This window comes from Sus scrofa, chromosome 13 (genome assembly GCF_000003025.6).
Source record: "Sus scrofa isolate TJ Tabasco breed Duroc chromosome 13, Sscrofa11.1, whole genome shotgun sequence".
Lineage (NCBI taxonomy): Eukaryota > Metazoa > Chordata > Mammalia > Artiodactyla > Suidae > Sus > Sus scrofa.
Genome location: NC_010455.5, coordinates 42838290 through 42863348, shown reverse-complemented (window position 1 = coordinate 42863348; position 25059 = coordinate 42838290). Strand labels below are relative to the sequence as shown.

General features: G+C 37.9%; 1 protein-coding gene across 3 annotated transcripts in view; it reads left to right on the top strand.

Annotated features, from left to right (window-relative positions):
• The window catches only part of FHIT (fragile histidine triad), a 1440837-nt gene that overhangs the window by 21451 nt on the left and 1394327 nt on the right, over positions 1 to 25059 (top strand). For all 3 annotated transcript variants that reach the window (XM_021070759.1, XM_021070758.1, XM_021070765.1), the window contains exon 2: positions 22685 to 22733. The gene's annotated coding sequence lies outside the window, so the exon portion shown is untranslated. The remainder of the gene's footprint in view (positions 1 to 22684; positions 22734 to 25059) is intronic.

The window sequence follows — 25059 nt, the reverse complement described above, 5'->3', positions numbered from 1 at the left end:
GACACTTTTATTATCCCTGTTTACTGATGAGAAGACTGAAATACGGAGAGGTTAAAGTAAGTACTTAAGGATACCCAGTTGGCAGTTAGTGGCTCTGAGGCACGGATCCATGTCATCCGACTTGGGTGCTTAAGTTCTACTAGCTGATGTCAGCTGGTTGAAAGGTCAAACCTGCTTGATGGCTATTCTTCCCATACTAATGAAGTCTGATGGATCAAGACAAGGGTATAAATGGACTTGCTTTTTACCAATTGATATGGCAAATCATTTTTCTTTTTTTTGTTTCCAAGATCATTCCATTTCATGTAAGGGAATGGATTTTCAATATGGAATAGACTTATTTAAGGAAACATCAATATTTTTCTCAAATAGGCAGCATCAAAACTGTATTTATGGAATTAAGACGTATTGCATTTATATAATGCAAATTCACTGGGACAAATTTTTTTTGTCTTTTTCTGTAGCTTAGCTTGCAGCTGTTGGCATCAGTCTATTTTTAAAACACAGAAGTAAATTGTTTCTTGTTAACTCCATTGAATCTGCAGACAAATGCTAGACAAAGGTTCTGTCAATGAAGCCGGCATCTTGGTCAGAGGGCTCAGATTATTCTAGGAAAGGATGCTATTTGAAAAAAAAAAGTACTTTCCTCACCAACCACATAAGAAAATAAATTCATTTTGGAAGATTAAAAAAGACAAAAATGCTCAAAAAATAAAAATACTGGCATTTCATCCCTTCATGATAGCACTATGAATATTACAGTGTATACCCTTTCCATCTTTTTTTTTTTTTTTTTTTTGTCTTTTTTGTTGTTGTTGTTATTGTTGTTGTTGCTATTTCTTGGGCCGCTCCCACGGCATATGGAGGTTCCCAGGCTAGGGGTTGAATCGGAGCTGTAGCCACTAGCCTATGCCAGAGACACAGCAACGCGGGATCCGAGCCGCGTCTGCAACATACACCACAGCTCACGGCAACGCCAGATCGTTAACCCACTGAGCAAGGACAGGGACCGAACCCGCAACCTCATGGTTCCTAGTCGGATTCGTTAACCACTGCGCCACGACGGGAACTCCGCATCTTTTTTTTTTATTACAAATGTATAGTTCTTATATTAGCTTTCTAAATTGGGATCACTTTATATATGGTTTTCTTACCTATTTTTTACCCATCAATGTATTGTGGTGGGTGCTTTCCTATGTCATTAATGCTTAAAATGTACTTTTAGTATTAGAACATGCAATTATTATTTTTTAACCTACTCTTATTATTTAACATTGTTTTCCTTTCCTTTGCTTTTGGTATGTACTAATGAAGAATATTTGCTTATATAACATCTGTAATTCTTAGGATACATTCTCAGAAGTGGAAATGCTCGGTTGTTTTATAAGCTGCAGGAGTAACCACCTAATTTTCGTCACTGCAGGCAGTGTGCCCCAGTGCACCTAGAATCCCCATTAGTAGCATCTCATGGGCTCTGTTTCACAGGAGCTTCAGAGAAGAGACTATGGATCATGAAGCTAGTGGAAGCAATTAACAACATCAGTCTTCAGGCTCTCCTCATTGATCAAAATAAACATGTTGGATTGCCAGCACCAGCCTTAACATATCCCATGTCATTTAATATTTTTCTCTGTCATCTCAGAATGCTTTCAGCTGCAGATAACAGAAAACTTGACTTACAGGATTATTTCTCCCACATAATAAGAAATTTGGAAATGTGTGTTGGCTGTGGCTTTAGTTCAGTAACTCAGAGATGTCCAGGAGAGTGTATCTACAGTGTTTTTGGCCTTTTCTTAATGATCACAGGATGTTTGCAGCTGAAGCAGTCATCATGCTTGTGTGCAGGATGTTGGGGAGGCATGAGAGACCACAGATGAATGAGACACTTTTTTGATCCTGGGAGTTGTTAGCCTGAGTTTAAAAAGTGGTGGTGCTTTTTTCTCTTATTGCAGAAGTAGTATATGTTCATTACAGAAAATATATTTCACCTATAATCTTATCACCAAGAGGTAATCACTGCTCCCATTTTGGTGTTTATCCTTCTAGTATAGTTATAAATGCACAAAAAAGTAGGATTTTTTAATTTATGTACTGCCTCATAACTGGCCTTTTAAATCTGGGAGATGTTTTAAAGGTTTTACTGAAAATTTAATGAATAATTTAAAAATGCACTATGAATATTATTTTCCATATCTCTAAAAGTAGTCATTACAGCCTATGTTTTATAGTGTGATTTTTAATAGCTGCATATCCTTCAAATGTTTGAATGTTCCATAATTTCTTTGAATATATTTCTATTATTTACATGTAGATTAAAAAAAATTTAACTATGACAAAAAATACTGCATTGAACACCTTTGTGTGTGTGTGTGTGTATTTGTGTGTACAGATCTTGTTATTTCCTTATATAAATTCCTTTCAGAAGTGAAATCACTGGATCCAAGGAAATGCTAATTTTAAGGTCCTTGATTAACATCATCAAATTGCCCTCTTCAAATGTACCATTTTACTTACCATCAGTAATATGAATTGTTTTAATTTAGTTTTAGGTTTTTTTAATTAATTTTTTTTTTTCCGTTTTACAGCTGCACCTGTGACATATATCAGTTCTCGAGCTAGAGTGGAATCAGAGCTGCAGCTGCTGGCATAATGCCACAGCCACAACACCAGATTTGAGTCACATCTGTGACCTACACCACAACTTGTGGCAACACTGGATCCTTAACCCACTGAGCAAGGCCAGGGATCGAACCCGCATCCTCATGAAGGCTATGTCAGGTTCTTAACCCACTGAGCCACAATAGGAACTCCTAGTTATTTTATTTTAAATAATTTTTATTTTTTCCATTGTAGCTGGTTTACAGTGTCCGGTCAATTTTCTACAGTACAGCAAAGAGACCCAGTCAAATACATATATACATCTTTTTCTCATATTATCCTCCATCATGCTCCATCATAAGTGACTAGATATAGTTCCCAGTGCTATACAACAGGGTCTCATTGCTTATCCATTCCAAAGGCAATAGTTTGCATCTCTTAACCCCAGATTCCCAGTCTATCCCATTCCCTCCCCCTTGGCAACCACAAGCCTGTTCTCCAAGTCCATGAGTTTCTTTCCTGTGGAATCGTTCATTTGTGCCATATATTAGATTCTGGATATAAGCGATATCATATGGTATTTGGCTTTCTGTTCCTGACATATTTCACTTAGTATGAGAGTCTCTAGTTCCATCCATGTTGCTGCAAATGGCATTAGTTTGTTCTTTTTTATGGCTGAGTGGTATTCCATTGTGTATATATACCACATCTTTCTTATTCATTCATCTGTTTATGGGCCTTTAGGTTGTTTCCATTTCTTGGTTATGTGAATAGTGCTTCAGTGAACATATGGTTGCATGTGTCTTTTTCAAGGAAAGTTTTGTCTGGGTATATGCCTAAGAGTGGGATTGCTGGGTCATATGGTAGTTCTATATTAGTTTTCTGAGGTACCTTCATACTGTTTTCCATAGTGGTTATACCAATTTACATTCCCACCAACACTGTAGGAGAGTTCCCTTTTCTATACACCCCTAGTTTTTTATTTATTTAATTTTAAATTCTTTTTTTATTCTCTTATTATTTTATTATATTTTATGATTATTATTTTTTTAATAGTTGCTTCCCCAATACAAATTTTTTTCCATCTGTACAGCATGGTGACCCAGTTACACATACATGTACACATTCTATTTTCATACATGATCATGCTCCATCATAAGACCAGACATAGTTCCTAGTGCTACACAGCAGGATCTCATTGCTAATCCATTCCAAAGGCAATAGTTTACATCTATTAAACCCAAGCTGCCAATCCATCCCATGCCCTTCCCATCTCCCTAGGCAATCACAAGTCTATTCTCCAAGTCCATGAGTTTCTTTTCTGTGGAAAGGTTCATTTGTACCATATATTAGATTCCAGATATAAGTGATGTCATATGGTATTTGTCTTTCTCTTTCTGACTTACTTCACTCAGTATGAGAGTCTCTAGTTCATCCATGTTGCTGCAAATGGCATTATTTTGTTCTTTTTTATGGCTGAGTAGTATTCCATTGTGTATATATATCACATCTTCCTAATCCAGTCATCTGTCAATGGACATTTGGGTTGTTTCCATGTCTTGGCTATTGTGAATAGTGCTTCAGTGAACATGTGTCTTTTTTAAGGAAAGTTTTGTCCAGATACATGCCTAAGAATGGGATTGCTGGGTCATATGGAAGTTCTATGCATAGTTTTCTAAGGTACCTCCATACTGTTCTCCATCGTGGTTGTACCAGCTTACATTCCCACCAACAGTGCAGGAGGGTTCCCTTTTCTCCACACCCTCTCTAGCATTTGTTATTTGTGGACTTATTAATGATGGCTATTCTGACTGGTGTGAGCTGGTATCTCATGGTAGTTTTGATTTGCATTTCTGTAATAATCAGGGATATTGAGCCTTTTTTCCTGTGCTTGTTGGCCATCTGTATATCATCCTTGGAGAAATGTCTATTCAGGTGTTTTGCCCATTTTTCCATTGGGTTGTTGGCTTTTTTGCTGTTGAGTTGTCTAAGTTGTGTGTATATTTTAGAGATTAAGCCCTTGTCAGTTGCATCATTTGAAACTATATTCTCCCATTCTGGAAATTGTCTTTTTGTTTTCTTTTTGGTTTCCTTTGCTGTACAAAAGCTTCGATTAGGTCCCGTTGGTTTATTTTTGCTTTTATTTCTGTTGCCTTGGGAGACTGACCTGAGAAAACATTTGTAAGGTTGATGTCAGAGAATGTTTTGTCTATGTGCTCTTCCAGGAGTTTGATGGTGTCTTGTCTTATATTAAGTCTTTAAGCCATTTTGAGTTTATTTTTGCCCGTGGTGTGAGGGTGTGTTCTAGTTTGAATTTGAATGCGGCTTCCAGGTTTCCCAGCAATGCTTGCTGAAAAGACTGTCTTGTTCCATTTTATGTTCTTGCCTCCTTTGTCAAAGATTAATTGACCATAGGTGTCTGTGTTTATTTCCGCATTCTCTATTCTGTTCCATTGGTCTGTCTGTCTGTTTTGGTACCAGTACCACACAGTCTTGATTACTGTGGGTTTGTAATATTGCCTAGAGTCTTGGAGAGTTATGCCTCCTGCTTGGTTTTTGTTTCTCAGGATTGCTTTGGCAATTTTGGGTCGTTTGTGGTTGCATGTAAATTGTTGGATTGCTTGTTCTAGTTCTGTGAAAAATGTCATGGGTCATTTGATAGGGATTGCGTTGAATCTGTCGATTGCTTTGGGTAGTATGGCCATTTTTACAATATTAAGTTTTCCAACCCAGGAGTGTGTAATATCTTTCCATTTCTTTGAATCCTCTTTAATTTCCTTGATTAATGTTTTATAGTTCTTGGCATGTAAGTCTTTCACCTCCTTGGTCAGGTGTATTCCCAGGTATTTGATTTTTTGGGGGGTGCAATTTTAGAAGGTATTGTATTTTTGTATTCCTTTTCTAATATTTCATTGTTAGTACACAGAAATGTGACTGATTTCTGAGTGTTAATCTTACATCCTGCTGCCTTACTGAATTTGTTGATCGGTTCAAGTAGTTTTTGGGTTGAGTCCTTAGGGTTTTCTCTATAGAGTATCATGACATCTGCATACAGTGACAGTTTTATCTCTTCTCTTCTTATTTGGATGCCTTTTATTTCTTTTGTTTGTCTGATTGCTGTGGCTAGGACTTCCAGTACTGTGTTGTATAACAGTGGTGAGAGTGGGCATCCTTGTCTTGTTCCAGATTTTAGTGGGAAGGGTTTCAGTTTTTCTCCATTGAGTATTATATTTGCTGTGGGTTTGTGGTAAGTGGCTTTGCTTATGTTAAGGTATGTTCCCTCCATACTCACTCTGGTAAGAGTTTTTATTATGAAGGGATGTTGGACTTTGCCAAATGCTTTTTCTGCATCTATTGAGATGATCATGTAGTTTTTGACTTTTGTTAATGTGGTGTATGACGTTGATTGATTTGCATATGTTGAACCATGTTTATGAACCTGGGATGAATCCCACTTGGTCGTGGTCTGTGATCTTTTTGATATGTTGTTGGATTCGGTTGGCTACAATTTTGTTGAGAATTTTTGCATCTATATTCATCAAAGCTATTGGCCGATAGTTTTCTTTTTTGGTGGTATCTGTGTCTGGTTTTGGGATTAGGGTGATGGTGGTGTCATAGAATGTCTTTGGGAGTGTTCCTTCTTCTTCAACCTTTTGAAAAAGTTTGAGGAGGATGGGTATAAGTTCCTCTTTGTCTGTTTGGTGGAATTCACCTGTGAAGCCATCTGGTCCTGGACTTTTATTTGTAGGGAGTATTCTCTGACCACAACGGCATGAAACTAGAAATCAACCACAGGAAAAGAAATGAGAAAAAAAATTGACTACATGGAGACTAAACAACATGCTACTAAAAAAAAAATGGGTCAATGAGGAGATCAAGAAGGAAATTAAAAAACACCTCGAGACAAATGATAATGAAGACATAGCCACTCAAAATCTATGGGATGCTGCAAAAGCAGTGCTCTGAGGGAAATTTATAGCAATACAGGTCTTCCTCACAAAAGAAGAAAAATTTCATATCAACAACTTAACCCCCCAGCTAAATGAATTAGAAGAAGAAATAAAACCTAAAGTAAGCATAAGGAAGGAAATCATAATGATCAAAGAGGAAATCAATAAAATAGAGGTTAAAAAAACAATAGAAGAAATCAATAAAACCAAGAGCTGGTTCTTTGAAAATGTAAACAAAATTGACAAACCTCTGGCTAGACTCACCAGGAAGAGGAGAGAAACAACCCAAATAAACAAAATCAGAAATGAAAAAGGAGGGGTTCCCATCGTGGCTTAGTGGTTAAGGAATCCGACTAGGAACCATGAAGTTGCGGGTTCGATTCCTGGCCTCGCTCGGTGGGTTAAGTATCCGATGTTGCTGTGAGCTGTGGTGTAGGTCACAGATAGGTCTCTGATCTTGCATGGCTGTGGCTGTGGCCAGCAGCTGTAGCTCCGATTCAACCCCTAGCCTGGGAAGCTCCATATGCCGTGGGTGCGGCCCTAAAAAAAAAAAAAAAAAATGAAAAAGGAGAAGTCACAACAGATACTACAGAAATACAAAAAACTATGAGAGAATACTATGAACAATTGTATGCCAACAAATTTGACCACCTAGAAGAAATGGACAACTTTCTAGAGACTTATAGCCTGCCAAAATTGAATCAAGAAAAAATAGATCAACTGAATAGACTGAACACTAGAAATGAAATTGAATATGTCTAGTTTTTTATTTTTAATAGGTGGCTTTCTGAGTAGGTAATATATTGGTCTGATTCAAAAATCAAATCAATACAAAAGGTGTAAAGAAGTTTTACTCCTGCTTTTTTACCCATACTCCCATCTCTGTCCCCATACTCCCATCTCTGCCCCCATTTCCTTAGTGTAGCCATTTCTTACCAGTTTCTTTTGCATCTTTTAAGTATTTTTTAATGCACACAGGCAAATATATAGATAAATTATTTCCCTTCCTCTCTTACACAAAAAGTAGTAGACAATATACACTCTTTTGTATCTTATTTTATTTGGTTTGAATGGGGTATAATGTTCCACTATGTGAATATTCCATAGTTTTATTTATTCTCCTGTCTAGTTTTATTTGAAACCTGCATCTTTTCAGTCAAACTGGGCCCAAGTGAACCATATTATTCTGGCCTTGCAGCTATACTGCAAATAGGAGTAGGCAACTATGTCTTAATTTCTTAGACCTACTGCCCAGCCCACTGTACATTTTGACTTAGCCTCCTAGGATATAGTTGACAGTGTCTGAAATATTCTAAATCCAAGAAGGGAGAGAATTGCACAGGTAGGTTTATCTTTTTTTGGGGGGGGATGAGGGAGGTCACACCTGTGGCACATGGAAGTCCTGGGCCAGGGATCGCACCTGTGCCACAGCAGTGATCCAAACTGCCACAGTGACAAGGTGGGATCCTTAACCTACTGTACCACAAGAGAACTTCAACTTATTTTTTTTTTAAGTTGAACTAGTTTTTCCTTTTTTCCTAGCTGTGATTGTGAGATATTTTTGTGTTTTAGTTTGGGTAAAGAGTAACCCTTCCATTCTCATTGAAGGGATCGAGGCTCCCATAGGAAATTATGTCCTAGGTTGCTTTTTAAGGAATTCATTTTAATGAGTGCCAGGCCTATTGTATGCTCCCTTAAGAGGCTCTGAGGAAGATTCCTTCCTTACCTGTTCCAGCTTCTGATGGCTTCAGGCATCCTTTGGTTCACGGCTCCACATTATTTACTTCCCTTGGCCTTCTCTCTATCTTCTCTTTGTCTGTCTCAAATCTCCATCTGCCTTTCTCTTAAAAGGACACTAGTTTTTAGGGCCCTCCCAGGTAATCCAGGAAGACCTTATATCAATGTTCTTAACTTAATACCATCTGCAAAGACCCTTTTTCTGAATAAGGAAACATTTGCAGGCTTCAGGGATTTGATGCAGACATATCTTTTGGGGGCCACCCACTACAGGCTTTGAGTCTCGTGTTTTGATTCCAGAGTCTTTGTTCTACTCTGCTAGATCATATCCTGTGAAGTGCAACAGAAAAGTCCATTTTCTCTTCCACATGGTAATAAAGGACTAGGGTTTATTCGCTCAGTGTTGTATCTTCATTGCCTTGCACAGGGGAAGTGTTCAATAAAATGAAATGGCTTTAATCAGTGAATTTCCATAGAATTTATAAAGGCAGTTTTCATGTCTCTCATTACTTTTCTCCAGGCAGAATATTCCCCAGGTACTTCATTTCTTCCTTATGTGAAGTTCAGAACCTCCACCCTTCTGGTTGCCCTTCTGTCTATACTTTCTAGTTTGGCCAATCTTCTTTTTAATATGCCTTCCAGATTGAACTCTTGGTAAGATTTAAGTAATGGGGTAGAGTGGGACTGTTAATTCTCATGGTTTGTACACTATATTTTTAAAAGTAGCCCTATGTTGTATTCATTTTAGGCTAGCTGCTAAGGTCAGTGCTGGTAATTAATGGCTAAAGACGACGACAACGACAACAACAACAACAACAAATTCTGCCATACTAGTAGCCTTACTTAATCATTGAGTTTTTAGGGCCAAATTCAACCACCGGTTATGCTAATGCAATTTTTATTGATTTTGGATTCTGGGAATGGATTTTAAATTTGGAAAGAAAATGGTTCAAACATCACACTCTGCGGTTTAGTAGAAAGGGCAAGCATACTCATAAATAAATCCAGTTTGCTCTCTCCATTCCATTTTGTTGAATCCATGGAAAAGAGTAGTGAGTTGTAAAGAGAACTGGCTGATGATCCAAAACAATTTTCTGCAAGAATAAATAAGGATTTTCATGAACAAATATTACAGAAGAGAGCCTTTTTTTTTTTTTTGTCTTTTTGCCATTTCTTGGACTGCTCCTGCGGCATATGGAGGTTCCCAGGCTAGGGGTCCAATCGGAGCTGTAGCCACCAGCCTACACCAGAGCCACAGCAACACGGGATCCGAGCCACATCTGCAACCTTCATCACAGCTCACGGCAACGCCGGGTCCTTCCACTGAGCAAGGCCGGGATCGAACCCGCAACCTCATGGTTCCTAGTCAGATTCGTTAACCACTGTGCCACAATGGGAACTCCAAGAGAGCCTTTTTTTCCCCTTAGTTTCCACCTGTTGTGGCCTGAAGTTGGTAGTTATTTATTTATTTATTTTTAAAAATCATGTTTACTAACTGCTTGTGTTAATTTTTATGTGCTTATACCCTAACACATTTACGCTCTTAGTATTGTATGTGCTGCAAGTTTCACTGATGTCAAAACATGTTTTTAAAAATAACCCATGGGTTTTAAACAGTGCAGTCAAGACAAATTAGATTTTTAAAAAAGTAAAATCTACCTTAACATTTAGATCAGCAAGAAGATATCCTTATGATTAACTTTTGACTTTATGTGGCAGGATAGGACTGAGGCATACTAGAAGCATACTGATGCTTTAAATTTTTTCTTTTAATCAATTAATTTTTAAACTAAGTGTTAAAGTAAGGAAAAGATAATAACTTTCGGGGCATCATTTTTTCCGTTGTATCTTCTACTGCATTTTGAAGTCTGATCTCATTGAATGGAAACATTTTGCAGAGAAAGGCCTGCTTCTTGGAACTCCTCCCCCTCACTTCTTACCTGGCTACTATTTCTACCTGAGGTGGCAGCTTAAATGTCTTTTCTATAGGAAAACTTATTCTGACCGATAAGTCCTATTAATTCTTATTTTATAAGCCCCCTTGTACCTTGTACTTCACTTTCAGTCTTTATTACATCAATTTCAGTCACCTTGCTACAATTAATCCTTTCCCCCAGACTGTAAACTCTCTAAGGCAGGGGCTGTGTCTGTCTTCAACACTCTACCTATATCAGTGTCTGGCCTATAGCAGGTACTTAATAACTTTTCATTGATTGGTCATAGGCTACAAAAGTCAGTTAAGGGCTCATGGGAACAATAATTTTAACAATATTTGCATTTCTGTTTGTGTATGTATATGCTAAACTAATAGCAGTGAGCTCCTTTTCTCTCTCTCTCTTTTTTTTTTGCGTGGGGGGGGGTAACCACTGCATCAAATTACTGAAGTAGAAAGAACAGTTGACATTCTGTTTTAAAGTGACCATGTATTTGACCCACTTCTTCTCTAGTAATGTCATCACGATTGTATCTCATTGCTGTGGGTTCTTGGAGGCTGACAGGCGGAACAAGTTGCTTCAGCTCACAGTCCTCATCTGTCATACAGAACAGCTTGCAGATTCTTATTATGTGAATGAAATATGGAGAGAGGGATATTTTTCTTCCTGGGCTATCAGGGTAATTGAAAGTAACTGTATCAGAGCACAGGGGGAAAATGCAGGAAAATAGACTGCTTTTGTGAAGGGCAACTCATTGGTACTCAGAACTGCAGGTGTGGAGCCTCATCAGCAAGTGCAAAGGCTTGGGAAGTGTTTCCTGTTATCCACAGTCCTGAGATTCAACCAGAACATTTTCTCAGTAAGGAAATGTCTTGGTTCATGTTACCACCCCTCAGCTGTCTGAAGAGATGCCATCACCGTGGTGCCTTCAGAGGTGCAACCCACCAGATATGTGGCATGGGCTTTGAGTGTTCTTTAGCCAGGGAAGGAAACCTTTTTAGTATTCCAGATCAGTAAACTGTAGTAGGGAATTGGGAATGTGCTATGAAAAATCATTAACCAGAGAAATTCTCCTCTTCCTGAGTTTGGATCAGAAGAAATAATAGCACTTGACTGGTCTTCTGGTTTACATTTTACAAGCTTGGCCCTGGTGCAATGGAATATCAGATAATGCTATAATACTAGTAGTATCAATGATACTTTGCCTTCTAAGTCATTGGTTTTTATATATATTTAAATTTTATATAAATGTATACAATAAATATATATAACTAATGTACATGTATAAATTATATCTGTATTATATACATTATATTTATATAATATATAAATTGAGCTTTATAGAATAGTTTTAGTTCATAGGAAGTTTCTTACTTAACACTGGTCAAAACTACTAATGTGGTGATGGAAAGCAAGGTACAATTCAGCAGTCATTCAAGTCATGACTTTGTTATATTTTGAGATGGCTTTAAAATCACTTAGTCGAATAAAACACTAAAGTACTGTAACTGCCAGGTTGCTTTATCTAATTTATGAAACAGAGGCAAAGGAATCAACAATAACCCTCCATTTACCATTATTAGATTAGCTATTACTGAAACCACAGAAAGTATATAACCCTTTACTTTGTGTTCACTTGAATTTGGTTATTAAGCTTTGATGGAACTTTCATTTATCCAAAGCCTTTGTTTACAACAATAAGCATGTTAAATCTTTTGTGTTCTGAATTTGATATGACCGTTTTAGTACATGCCTCCTGCAAAGACACGCTAAAGTTACATATTCAATTCATTTGTGTTCTGTCAAACATTTTCAATTCAATCTCATTAAGGTCTTATTTTTCTTCCTGACTTTAAGAAATGCATCTTTTTTCTATAAGGCCTCTACTTTTTCAAGAATATAACCAGGCATTAACAAACATGAAACTGCTTCTCAGAACAGCGTCATAAAAATTGATTTTTCAAAATGAAATAAGCATCTGGTGGGCTGAAAAATGTTTTATACCTGATATTTAAAAGATATTTTGACTATTGCCAAAAGAAATCAATTTTTTCTTGCTGTCTCCCTTGCGGATGCCGTCATATGCCACAGGGCCATGTAGAGCACAGGCTCTGGAAGAGGCAGGCCTGGATTTGTGCTCAATTCTACCAACTCTCCCATTTACCTGCCTATGACTGTGGACTTCACCTCTTGGGGAAATCATTTAACTCTAATTGCCCTCATCTCAGTGTGTAATTGAGTTCACAATAGTACTTAAAGTGTCATACATGAGGGATTGCATGTAAAGAACTCAAAAACCTGATTGTTATTATAGTTTTGTGTGTATGTGTGTCTACATTCTGTATACATGTCATTGACTGAAAATTTACTGATTATAAATTCAGTTACAATAATCACAATGCTGTTATCCTCTTAGGACTTAATGTTCTAGTACCGTGGCTATATCTAGAAGTGGCATGGAGCATAGTTATCATTTTGGATCTATTCAGAGCCACAGCTTGAAGGCAAAATCACCTTGAAGGTGGCTATTTCAATTGCTAAGGTTGGAGTCAAATCCATTTTCCATGGAAGTATTTACATTTACAGTGGAACTTCATTTCACTTCTTTTGAATTAATGTAAAAACTAAGATAAAGAATGATTTCACTATGTGAAATATTAATTTATGGCCTTTCCAATAAGAAGGGCTCCTAATGGTAATTTGTTGTTGGTTTTTCACAGACTTTATGTGTATCATTACATTTTTAAGCTTCTCTCTAACTGCCTTTGTTCTCTTTACATTTTTCATCTTTACCTCTGTCCTCTATATCTACATTTTTGGGGTTTGGAGAAATCCATAGCATCCTTTAGACCAATAATCTGTAGAGAAATGATAAGTATTCAGGCTAGGGATCTGGTCTTTGACACTGTTTTTCAGCAAATTTACATGGTTCTTATGGGGGTGGAATTTTTCTCTTCGTGGGTACCTTCTACTGTCTGCTTTAATAATGAGTCATAGAAAAATGAAAACTTCTTTAACTGTGAAAGTTTGAGCAAAAAAAGAAAAGTTAGGCCCTTGGTATTAGAATAATACCAAATAAGATAGCATTTAAACAATCTCTGCTTCAGCATCCTATTGACAATGCTCTTCACTTGAGTCAGGGCTTGGGGACTTACTGAGATACACCATCTGGCAAAATACGGAAGGCCAGTCTTGTGCCAACTGAAAAAGCTGCATCACTTCCAACTTTCATGTACTTTGCACATTACTGGATGCCTTGCAAAACGTTTATCACTTTTTAATTAGGAAGGACTAAGGGATTTTAGTATCCCAAAGAAAATGTCAGCAGCTCAAAGGTAGAAAAATTATCTAGTGGATCATAATGCATGGTAGGTATTTCATTTGGAGCTTGCACAGGAAACAAGGACAGTTTCATACTAGGATTTTGCTGGGGGATGAGTGTCCTTGGTTTGTAGGGTAGAACTGGGGATCTGGTCTTTCAGTTTTTCTGAGAGTTTCCCCAGATTGTTTCTCCTGCAGCAAGGCCAGGCCTTGAAAAAACAAGCCAAGAGATCAACTCTGTTGTGCTTCTTGGCCTATCATATAAACTGTGGCCTGTCATGTTCATTAAAATGAAAATTTGTTGAATGGAATTTGCCCGACTGGCAGAATAGTTTAAATGTCAGATGTTGTTAGGCCTGGATATAAATATTATGTTTCTATTGTTAATTAATTGCAGTGCCTCAGTACCAGTGATCCAGAATCCAATTTAGTCTGCAATAGGCCTGTGGATAAGGGCCAGAGATGATGAATGCAGAGGGGAGAAATGTATTCAGAATTTCCATTGAATCTGTCAATGTCCTCTTATAAAAATAGCAAATTTTGGTGTGTAACTATAGTTCAAGAAGGACAAAACAAGGCAGAATTCAGGCTCACTGTCTTCTGAAACCTCTCAACTCTTACTTACTATTGAATCTATTCCACTGCTAGCCCTGAGTCTGTCCCAGCATCAAAATTCCCAAAAGATGCCACTCCGTCCCCTTTCTGTGATTTCCCGCATTGTTTCCACATCTAATTCTGTTGTTATGTTCCCAGCTCATTTCAGAGTTGTAGAACTGAGCTATTTTGACCCGTAATTCTGCTGTATTCTCTTTGCAGTGTTCATTTTCCTCTCTTTCACTTACTATCAACTCTTCCTTTCTTTTTCTCTTTGTCCTTTGTTTTGGTCCCTGGGCTCAATCGCCTGTCTGTCAAGTCTGCCACTGTTTGTGAAGATCATTTTGCTTCCAAATTGAGCTGGTAGCTGAATATCACTCAGAATATCGCTGCTAGAACTGTCTGCCTTAGAAAGAGAACAGAAATCTTGCCACTGGGGCTCAGACCTCAAAACTGACTGTTGTTGCAAAGCCATGAGCCAGCAGGCATTTGTGACTGCCATTCCATCCAGTATTTTGTTGAATACTTGCTGTGAGCATAGCATCCTACCCAGTCACCTCTCTGGGTTCCAAAGGCAAGTGGATGTGCCAGGCAGTGGAGGACTAATTAAGACTTTGGAAGGCACAGCTAATGTGGTCCAGTGGTCAGGGACCCTCATTTAATTTCTGGCATCCTGGTCCCTGCCAACCTTGTTCTGCCCCTGTGATAATGCCAGCCGAGAAGCAGGGAAGGGAAGATGAACTTTGGTCTGCTCTGAGTTTCCCTGTCCAGCAGTGTCTGTCAGATTAAAAATGAGAGGGAAGGAGGCCAGAGAATCTTCCAGATGGAGAGTTCAGAGGAGGGCACAACCAGACTCCCTCTCGGCAGTGACGTAGCAGGGTTGTCCAAGCCATGGGCCAGGAGCCAGGAGGAGCATAGGCTGCTGTCTGGCCCTGCAGTGGAATGGAGTGGGGGCTGGCAGAACGGTCACCGTTGGTTTAGGGTGGAAGCAGATTCAAACCAGGGACACACAGGCCATGTGGTAGAGGCAGCATTTACCCTGGGACTGGGGCAGTCTGCTTGGAGCTTGGGTCCTTCACCTTGGACTCCTTAAGGGTGAGTTGCCCAAGTCATGTAGACAGCTGCAGAAACCAAGGGGGGAATTGATGTTCTCCAACCTCTCTGCTTCTTCCTTTAGTATAAATCAGCCATGTAAGAAAGGTGACCTTAGACAGGCTGGCAGCAGCAGTAACAGCAGTAGCCTTCCATCCTTGGATGGACTTGCCTTTGGACAGCAGTTCCAGGCAGCAGGGGTTTTGGTGAGGACACTGCACACTGACACTCACTCGCCACATGTCTTGGTAGCATAGTTTTGTAACAGGATTCACTATTCATTGAAAAGTATCCAGAATGGATACTCTATGAGAGTTCTCCCAGTGAGAACTGTATTTTAGGCTAAAGCCATCTGAGGTCTATCCAATGATGGAACCATAATGAATGAGGCTAAACACCTCATTCACCATAAGTAAGGTCAGCGAGGGTTGACCTCACTTTAAAATTGAGTATTTTTAACATTGCATCCATGTAACCTCAGTTTCTCTCTGAGATCAACTTCTTTTTCTCAAATTCAGGTTTTTAGAGTTTGGGGAGGGTTTGTGCTATTGAAAACAGAGTGATTTGACTTGAAATGTCATCTCATTCTAAGAAAACATACCGGGGCCACGTTAGGGCATCCCTGTGCAAATGTCACATTGTCAGAGTGTCTTCTCCTAGGATTTGACTGGCCATGGTACTTTCCAGCCCTGTCTGGTGGTCAGACAAAGCCATTGGCTTCCCATTGCTAGGGCGCCAACCTGGCCAGGGTCATACTCCCTGAGATTTCATGGAATTTGATTTGTCTCTAACTCTCTCAATGTTAAGATGCTAATTATTGGTATATTAGTATTCTGCTCCTCAGATGTCACCTAATGATTTTCCAGAGCTCATGCTACTTGGCAAATTTACTTTTCCAATGCCTGACAAATATGACAACATAGAACAGGTGTGGTAAGGATGAATTGTGTTGCGCATTTGTGTGTGTCTCAGGCCACAGAGGTCTAGAGACTTCTGTAGAGAGATATCTTTTCATCTTAAGAAAGCCTAGAATACAAATTAAGAAAATGAGAAAAGACCAAACGTAAAAGACTAATCTCAATTTAAGAATTTTCAGTTTTCAATTTAATAGTAATGCAAACTTTTAATATTCCTTTAAGCAAATTTCCTTGAGTGTGTTATGTGTCAGACACTGTCCTAGAGGATGTAGATTCAGTGAGGAACAAGAAAGATATGGTCTGTATTGTTGTCAAACTTAAGGTCTAGTGGAATGATTTTATTTACATTTTGACAATATTCTTCAGTTATCCATGTGAATAACAAAACTAAGGAATATTCTTATTACCTCCTTGAACTCTAAATATGTGTTTCAAAAATTCTGAAAACCTTCTATAACAAATACATATAAATTGAAATACGGCTTCTAGGAGTATATCTGAGAAGTGTCAGATTTTTGGGGGTTTTCCTGTTGTTTCTTGTCAGGGCTTAAATCAGTATGCAGATTCTCAAATAATTCTATGCGTTTAAAAATACTCGTTTATCATCAGGTAGTTTAACCAAGTCTATGTTTTCCAACTGCCTGGTTTTCACTGATAGGTAGAAAAAAGTTTTTAAGAATTGTCTCTCAGTTGAAAATTGGCTATCATTTGAAAGAATGTTGCAATAATTTCTCTGTAGTAGCAGCTCACTGAATGTAGCATAAGAACAGAAAGGAAGGCAGAATTTATTCAGTGTTTTCATTCTTGTGTTTTGTCTTCATTCCTGAGTGAACAGACTTCTTTCCTACATATGTAGATAATTGTTCGAAGACTCAAAGGTGAATAACCAGTCCCTTAAGGTGGCAGTCAAGTCAGGTGAGGGCTGCAGAATTCAGCAATGGAGGCAAATCTCTCAGTTCCGGGCAGCATTGCCTTAAGAAATGTGCCACTGAATGGTTCTCAGAGATGGGATTTAATTGAGGAAAGGTGAATCAAATTCAAAGGTCGTTTCTGTATTTGAGAAAGCTGTTTGTTTAAATTCAGACCAGCTTTTAAGGGAGCTGGGAGCTGGGTAATGGAATAAGGGGGCTTGTAGAATCCACTTGTAAAGTGACTCTTGAACAAGTAGGGGGCTGGGGCACTGAGCAGTTGGAAATTTGTGTATTTATAGTTGGCCCTCCGTATGTGTGTTGTGGATTCAACAACTATGTATTGAACAGTACCCTAGTACATATTTATTGAAAAAAAATCTATGTCTAAGTGGACCCGTGCAGTTCAAATGTTCAAGGGTCAGCTGTACTTGCTTATTCAACAAGCATTTACTCAATGGCTATTTAGTACCAGTATAGAATCTGGGGCTCATAATACCTGGGCAGAGTGAACAGTAAAAGTCATAGATTTTAAAGAGTTTAGACACGAGTCAAGGTTGTAAAACATACACACAGGAGAAAGCAATAATTTAAGATAAGAGCATGCATGCCTCTAACATGGCCTTATATGATTAAGGTGAGACCAAAGCTCTAACCACCTGTCCTTTTAACTTTGAGGGAACAAAACTTCAGGCCTGGTTACCCTTTCTCACTCTGCTTTCAGCCTCTTAGTCTCAGCTGGATCTTCTCATCATCTTGACACATGCTCAGGTTTTTGTTTACAAACTGTACGAAGAAACCCTCTTTAAGTCCTTTGTCCTCCTCCCCTTCACACCCAAATGTATCTAAGATTGTCCTAACTCCCACTCTCTTCATTTTAATGATTTCTGCTTATTTCTTAAATGACTTCAATCTGAATTCTTAGTTCACAAAACAGTTCTTGTTCAGTTCAAATGACCTTCACCCTGGGAGTTTTTAGTACTTATATTACTTGACTTTTTTTGTGATGCTTAAGGTTTTTGTTTAAGTCTCTAGCAGCTATTCTCTCTTCTATATGAGACTTATCCTCCTCAACACAACTAAATGCTAAACTTCCTCCAGGATCAGCCCTAGGCCCTCTGCTCTTCCTTTTTTTGCACTGTTTTTCTGAGCAGTCCTGTCTGTACCCACAACTGATGTTACTTCCTACTTACAGATAACACATCAATTCCAAACCTACTCTCTTGCTACAGACACATATACCCAGCTTCCCACCAGGACATTTCTTTTAGATGTTTCTAAGACACCTCAGATTCAATATATCTACAATCAAAATAGGGATCTTTTTCTCCAGATGTGGATCCTCATGCAGTGGGATTCATTCAGTGGTCTTGTGCAACCCCAACTCAGAAAGGGAAATTATCATAAAGATTGTAATTTTTAAACATATTTTAAAAATCTCATTTCATAGTCGATATCCAACTTTAATGTACTGTGATCAGAGAACTTTGATATCTGTTTTTTTATGTTTGTTGAGACTACCTTCGTGGCCTAATTTGTGGTCAATTTTTGCTTGCAGTCCTTGTAAAGAATGCTGTGTCTGGTTGCATTTTCCAAAGGTGTTCTCACCAAAATGTTTAACCAGTCTCATGTACTCTTCTTGTAGTGTGACTGACATACCTTCTTTTGAGAAACGAAGTCTGTGTTCTCTTCCCTTGAATGTGGATGGGGATTTGTGACTGCTCTACCAGTAGAGTGCTGTGTAAATTGTGTTAATGTGACTTCCAAGTTCAATCCTAGAGAATACAGCTTGTAGGAGTTCTCACGGGGTACAATGGCTTAAGGATCTGGTGTTGCTACAGCTGTAGGTTACAGCTATGGCTCAGATTTGATCCCTGGCCAGGAAACTTCTATATGCCTGGGTATGGCCAAAAAAAAAAAAAAAAAAGAAGAATACAGCTTCTACCTGGCTCTCTCTCTGGGAACTCCTGCCTTTGGAACCCAGTTCCCATGATGTGATGAGACTCAAGACACAGAGAGAGGCCATGTGGCAGAGGTATTTCAGGTAGCCCTAGTTAACGCTTAGCAACTTGCAGACATTTGAGGGAATGGAACTTCAGATGATTCCAGGCCCCAACTTTTAAGTCTTCTAGCTGAGGCCTCAGACATTGTAGCATACAGAAAAGTGAGCTCACTATACCGTGTCAGAATTCCTGTTCCATAGAAACTATAAGAGATAGTAAATTATTATTATGAGGTCAGTAATTCTCAGATAGTCTGCTATGTGGCAATTCATAGCCAACTCAAATACCTTATCTATTATTGCTAAATTTATTTTACCTAGTATAATGTATTTCCGCCAACTTTTGATTCCTGTTTGCTTGGTGTATAGTTTTCTATACTTTTCCTTTCAAAATCTTTCTGGTTTAGATGTGTTTCTTATAAAAATCACACAGCAAGGTTTAAAAAGAAAAGCATTTTGAAAAAATTTTATTTTAACAGATGTATTTAATCCACTCATATTATTGACATATTTGAGCTTATTTTAAATATCTTGCTTTGTGTTTTCATTCACTGTGCTTTTTTTTGGTTTCTTTCTCCATTCCATTTTAGTCTTTTATAGAAAGAGAATTGATAAAGATTTCTAATCTCTAGATTGTTCCCTTCACTGATTTGGATATTTCTGTTCTTTTGGTGATTAATCTGTGAAATAGAACATACGTACAATATAATTTTTGAAAGCATGTATCTTCAGTTTAATGAAAATAATAAGCTGAACTTCTAGATACTTCTAGAACTTCTCTCCAAGCCAAAAAATAGAGCATTACTATTTCCAGAATCCCCTGGGTGCTTTTCCGCTTTATAAATCTCCTCCTTTTTTGCTCTCGAGGTAAATATAGTCTGAATTCTTCATAAATCATTCATTCTCTTGCCTTTCTTTATAGTTTTTGCCTCTTATCATGTTATATTCAAAAAGATGGTATTTATTTTTGCCTTTTTGAACATCTTATATACATATATGAAATAATGTACATAATCTGTGACTTATTTTGTTTTAACAACGTATTTTTGAGAGGCATACATTTTGATGTGTGAACTGGTTCATTGATTTTTCAAAGACATATAATGTTCTGTTTTAAGAATCTCTAAAAATGTGTTTATTCATTGTACTGTTGACAGACATTTGTGTTGTTTTCAGTATTTCTTGCCATTCTAGCACTGATGCTCTAGATATTCTTGTACACATATCTATGAGCATATGTGAAAGAGTGTCTTTGGTTATGTTCATAGAGAAAGAAGTGCTGATTATTCTTAAGTATTTTTAACAACTTAATCAATATCTCTTCCTTCTAAACAATTCATTCCCCTCTCCCTTATTCCATGTGAATAATGTGGCCAACCACTCATTTCACCTTATTTTCAAATCCTAAAATTTTGTAATTGTTGTTATTGTATGTTTTTTTTTACATCCAGGGCTTATTAATTATTGTCTAATGCCCATTATATACTATCAAATTTACTAGATCTACCATAGTACTTGCTAATTTAGTTGTTCACCATTGCTTTTTGTTCTTCATTCCTTCCTTCTGGGATCAATTCCTTCTTATTCACATATATCTTTTATGTTTTTTTCAGCAAAAGTAAAATACCATGAGAAGAGTTCCATAGTGTTGCAGGAGGTTGAGAATCCAGCATTGTCACTGCTGTGGTGCAGTTTCCATCCCTGGCCTGGAACTTCCTCATGCCATAGGTGTGGCCAAAAAAAAGTTAACTGCTTTGAGCAGGAAACATATTTTTTTTCAAAATATCCTTATTTCTCTGTCATTCTTGAATGATAATTGGTTTAGCAAGGCTATAGGATTTTCCTTGAATTTTTCCCCCTTGGAACTTAGATCATTGCTGTCTTGCTTTTGTTTTTGCATATGACAAGTTGTTTTACCAGGAGTTTCTTTTGTTCTCTGGTTGATTTTAAGCCTTTCTTTCTATTGCTGGTGTTCCCCCCACCCCCACCCCACACACCCATAGCATATGGAAGTTCCAAGGCCAGGGTTCAAATCCGAGCCATAGCTGTGACCTACGCCATAGCTGCGGCAACACTGTGTCCTTAACACACTGTGCTGGGCCAGGAAGCAAACCGCACCTCAGCAGTGACCCGAGGTGCTACAGAAACAAAGCTGGATCTTTAACTGCTGCACCGTAGGGGAACGTTTATGTCTGGTGTTCTCTGTTTTCTTCTGTTGTATCTACATGTAGATTGCTTTTATTTACCTTGTTGAGGTCTTGGTGTGCTTTTTCAAATGGATTCATGTCTTTAATTCTAGAAAATTTGCATTCATTTTTTTTTTTAATATTGGTCATCTCCCTTTCTTTTGAGCTGTATTTTATTTAGCATTCCTGTGTGTTTGAAATTGAAAGACACAATACAGCTCAATCTCTATGTTGTCAGACCATAAATCTTTCAGATTTTACAAAATGTGGTATTATGCTATTTTATCTAGTCTTCTCAGAAATTATGTTTCCCCTAACTCTGTTACACTCTACATAACACAATGGGAAGGAGAAATTTTGATGATGTCCTATGGAGGGGTCTTATTTCCTGCATTATTATTCCAAGATTTACATCACAGCCCAGAAGTTTGGCCTTATCTTTTTGTGGTCATCCATTAGTGATAATGGGGCTTAATGGTGGGAGAGGGGATGTTAAGGGGAAGAGCCCAGTTGGGGCTTAAGCAGTTACTTAGGACTTTGAAGGAAAACAAAGAAATGATGGGAAAACCATAGACTATTGACCATTCCAAACTCTTGCACCTAAAGAGATGTTAGAACGTAGGTGCAAATGAAAGAGGCATATTCCATTTACTTTTGACCGTGGAGTCAACATATGAATCATGTTGGACTGCTATAGAATCAGTCCCTTAAAACCTTAAGTTATTGCTATTGCTTAGCAACTATAATTTACTGCATCTCCTATCATATTAACTTATGTGTGGCCAGCACATTATATATCGTATATTTTGGTCACAGGGAGCTTAATTTAACACGTGAAGGTTTGATCTGAAAAGTCAAGTGTGTCTTTCTTGGTTTTGTGAGCTTCTCTCTACTGAGAGAAGGATACACTCTACCTAGAAAAAGGGGGACTGTGTCTGTAAGCTTGCACATGCATACTCATAGGGCCAAGCTGTGAGGTCTGGAGTGGGAGAGCCATGCACCTCATATAAATGGGCTCCCCCAAGTAAAACTTACAGGGAAATGGAAGTAGAATATGCAAGAAAGATGGCAGTAAAAGAAGTAAGAAAATAAAATGCTTGGTCAGATCTAGTGTGCTGCATAATGTTTAATTTGGTTTTCATCTCTACACTTTATAAGCCATTCCCATTCTATTGAGGAGTTCATACCCCAGAAGATTTGACTGTAGATCTGGCTAGGATTGTTTGATTCAATTCTGGGTAGATGTGTATACTGTTTTACATTTACGACTGTGTCTTTCATTGGCCTCTTGTGCAGGAGGTATGAGGAGCAAGTTTTATCAATGGTTTATTTGGCTAGCATCACATACCATGGCATATAGAAATTCTACTTAAGAGACATAGAGAGAAAGCGTTTGGTGTTTTACTCACAGAAAACTCAGTGCTTTTGTTTTTATCTCTCTGTAGCTTTGAAACTCAGCAAAGAAGGGAAATCCACTGAGAACAGTCTGTTAAGGTAAGTGTATTTATTACATGGCCTTGACAAACATTGCCTTTACAACATTGATTTTTCTTTTATTCAGAGATTTAAACACTCGGATTAAAGATATAGCTGACAGGACAACTTCCTTAACCACCTGCTTGTCCTCCCTCATAGGCAAAAGTGCTGAGCAATAGTTAGCAGAGAGCAGGAGGAAATAAAATGATGTGCTGAGGGTAGCCAAATGCAATTGTATGCTTGCTGACTTTTGCTTTCTTCTCGGCAGTTAAGACATTCCAATAGAGCTAGGTTTACTAAGATTAATGCTAGATGGGAAAAGAGTGAGCTTGTACCACTTCTGGTCAATAGTTAAATAAAACCAGCTGGCCAAATAAGGCATTTAAGATAAAATGCAAAGTGGCATTTCAATTGGGTTGGATGAAATTTATCATGAAAGTCAGTTGTGTCATTGCATGGAGGAGCTAGTTTTGTAGAAAGGAGAAAGCCATCCAGTTTGGTGTAACTAATTTCATTCCACGCAGTCACTGTGGAAGCTGAGTTACAGGAAATGAACTTCCAAGTTGGAAGCAACGGGTAAAGCACCTACTCAGCCTCCTGTGAAACATTAAAATCTAGTTGGTTTTTACATGGAAAAATGTAATTGTTTCCTCTTTCCTAGATATATTTATAAGCATACCTCTGTACAGCATTGTTCTTTGATTCATTGTTTAATTTCTGTTCTGCATGAACTATTTTAATTTAAAGAATTAATTCTGGGGAATTATAGGGCTGCAGTTTCATCAAGAGTCTTTGGTGGCCAGGGTGAAATATGCCATAATTTTACATTTGTTTTCATCATCAATTATGTTTTTGACAATTTCAGGTTTTTTCCCCTGTCATTTTTATTACGGCAATCATAACCGTGACCATTTTAGTTAAAGTTGAAAAGCTCTTTTGATTTACCTTATATTGTAAGTTATTCCTAACTTTATGACAAATCTACTTCTGGGGTTGAATTTTTAATGTTTATTTTGAGGGTGAAAAGGAATTTTACAGGGAAATTAAAGAAAACCCTGTTTGGATAATCAAAATATGAGCTATAAAAATACCATTTGATGATTTGCTTTGGGATGACTAAACTCTGCTCCATGAAAATTGGATGGCTTAGAATTTTTCTGTGATGGCTGGCCGCTAGTGAGGAAAAAATGATCTTAAGAAGTAGATAATTCTTATTTTCAGCCATATGAATTATATATCTCTGGACCATTGGATCACATCTTGGAATAAAGCAGTACTTGATAGTTTTTAGAAGTAAATTCTCATTAATGTTTGGGATTAGCGATGGTGTAGCAGTCTTCAGAACCTTGCGATCTTTAATACACTTATGGTGTTCTCATTCCTATTGTAAAGTATTTTCACACTGTTACAGTCTATTTCCTCTATTCTCAAGAAAAACCCTTTGTTATTCTGGTGTTCCGAGGTCAGACATGGATTTAGTCCTGATTTGGCTTTTATTAGCTATTGGATCATGGACCCCCTGTGTCTCAGTTTTCTACTTTGTAAAGTGAGGATAATAATACTATTTTGTTCCGAAGGTTGTTGTGGAGATTAAATGAATTAATATGTGTCAAGAGCTTAGAAATGGTCTAGGCCCATGATGAGTACTCAGTAGCTATTCACTGTTGCTGGTCTTAATATTACTGTCATCATTATCAGCATCATCAACAGTAGTGTCTTTATGAATTTATTCATTGCATATATTGAAAAGTCTTTTTTGAAGTGTCAGGATAATGTTTGGAAATTGTGCATGTTTTACTAAAGGGTGAATTCTGCTTTGGCTTTAGGAATGAAATGAAAAGGTAACTTTCAGTTAGTATGAAAAGTGAAGCCTTTGCAAGTAAAAAGTTGTCAGCTTGAAGTTTTGTAGGTATCAGGGTAAACACTGTCTTTAGCTGCGTGTGGGCAACTACTAATTAATATAGTCTTGAGAAATGACTGATCTATTGCTAGCTAGTTAGGTTAAGGAAATTTTGAAGAAAGCCTTGATAAGTTGAAAGGAAATTCTCCTTCTTCTCTATTTCCTGTCATGTATCTGCTTTCCCTTTCTAATTGCACTTGATTTTCTTTTAAAGTAGTTACACCAGGGACTCTACTCAGGAGCTTACACTCAGTCTAGGAATGGGTGCACCACCACAGGCTTGGTTGTGTGGGACTTTTTCATTAGAATTTAAATCTTGAGCTAAGGGATTCTCCTTTTTCCCAGTGGGCATTCTTCTCTGACAGTACCTGCCATGAGACCACTGTACCAGTTACCATTTCCCAGCCACTGATAGTCTCCAAGTCTTATTTTCCAGTCAGCCTC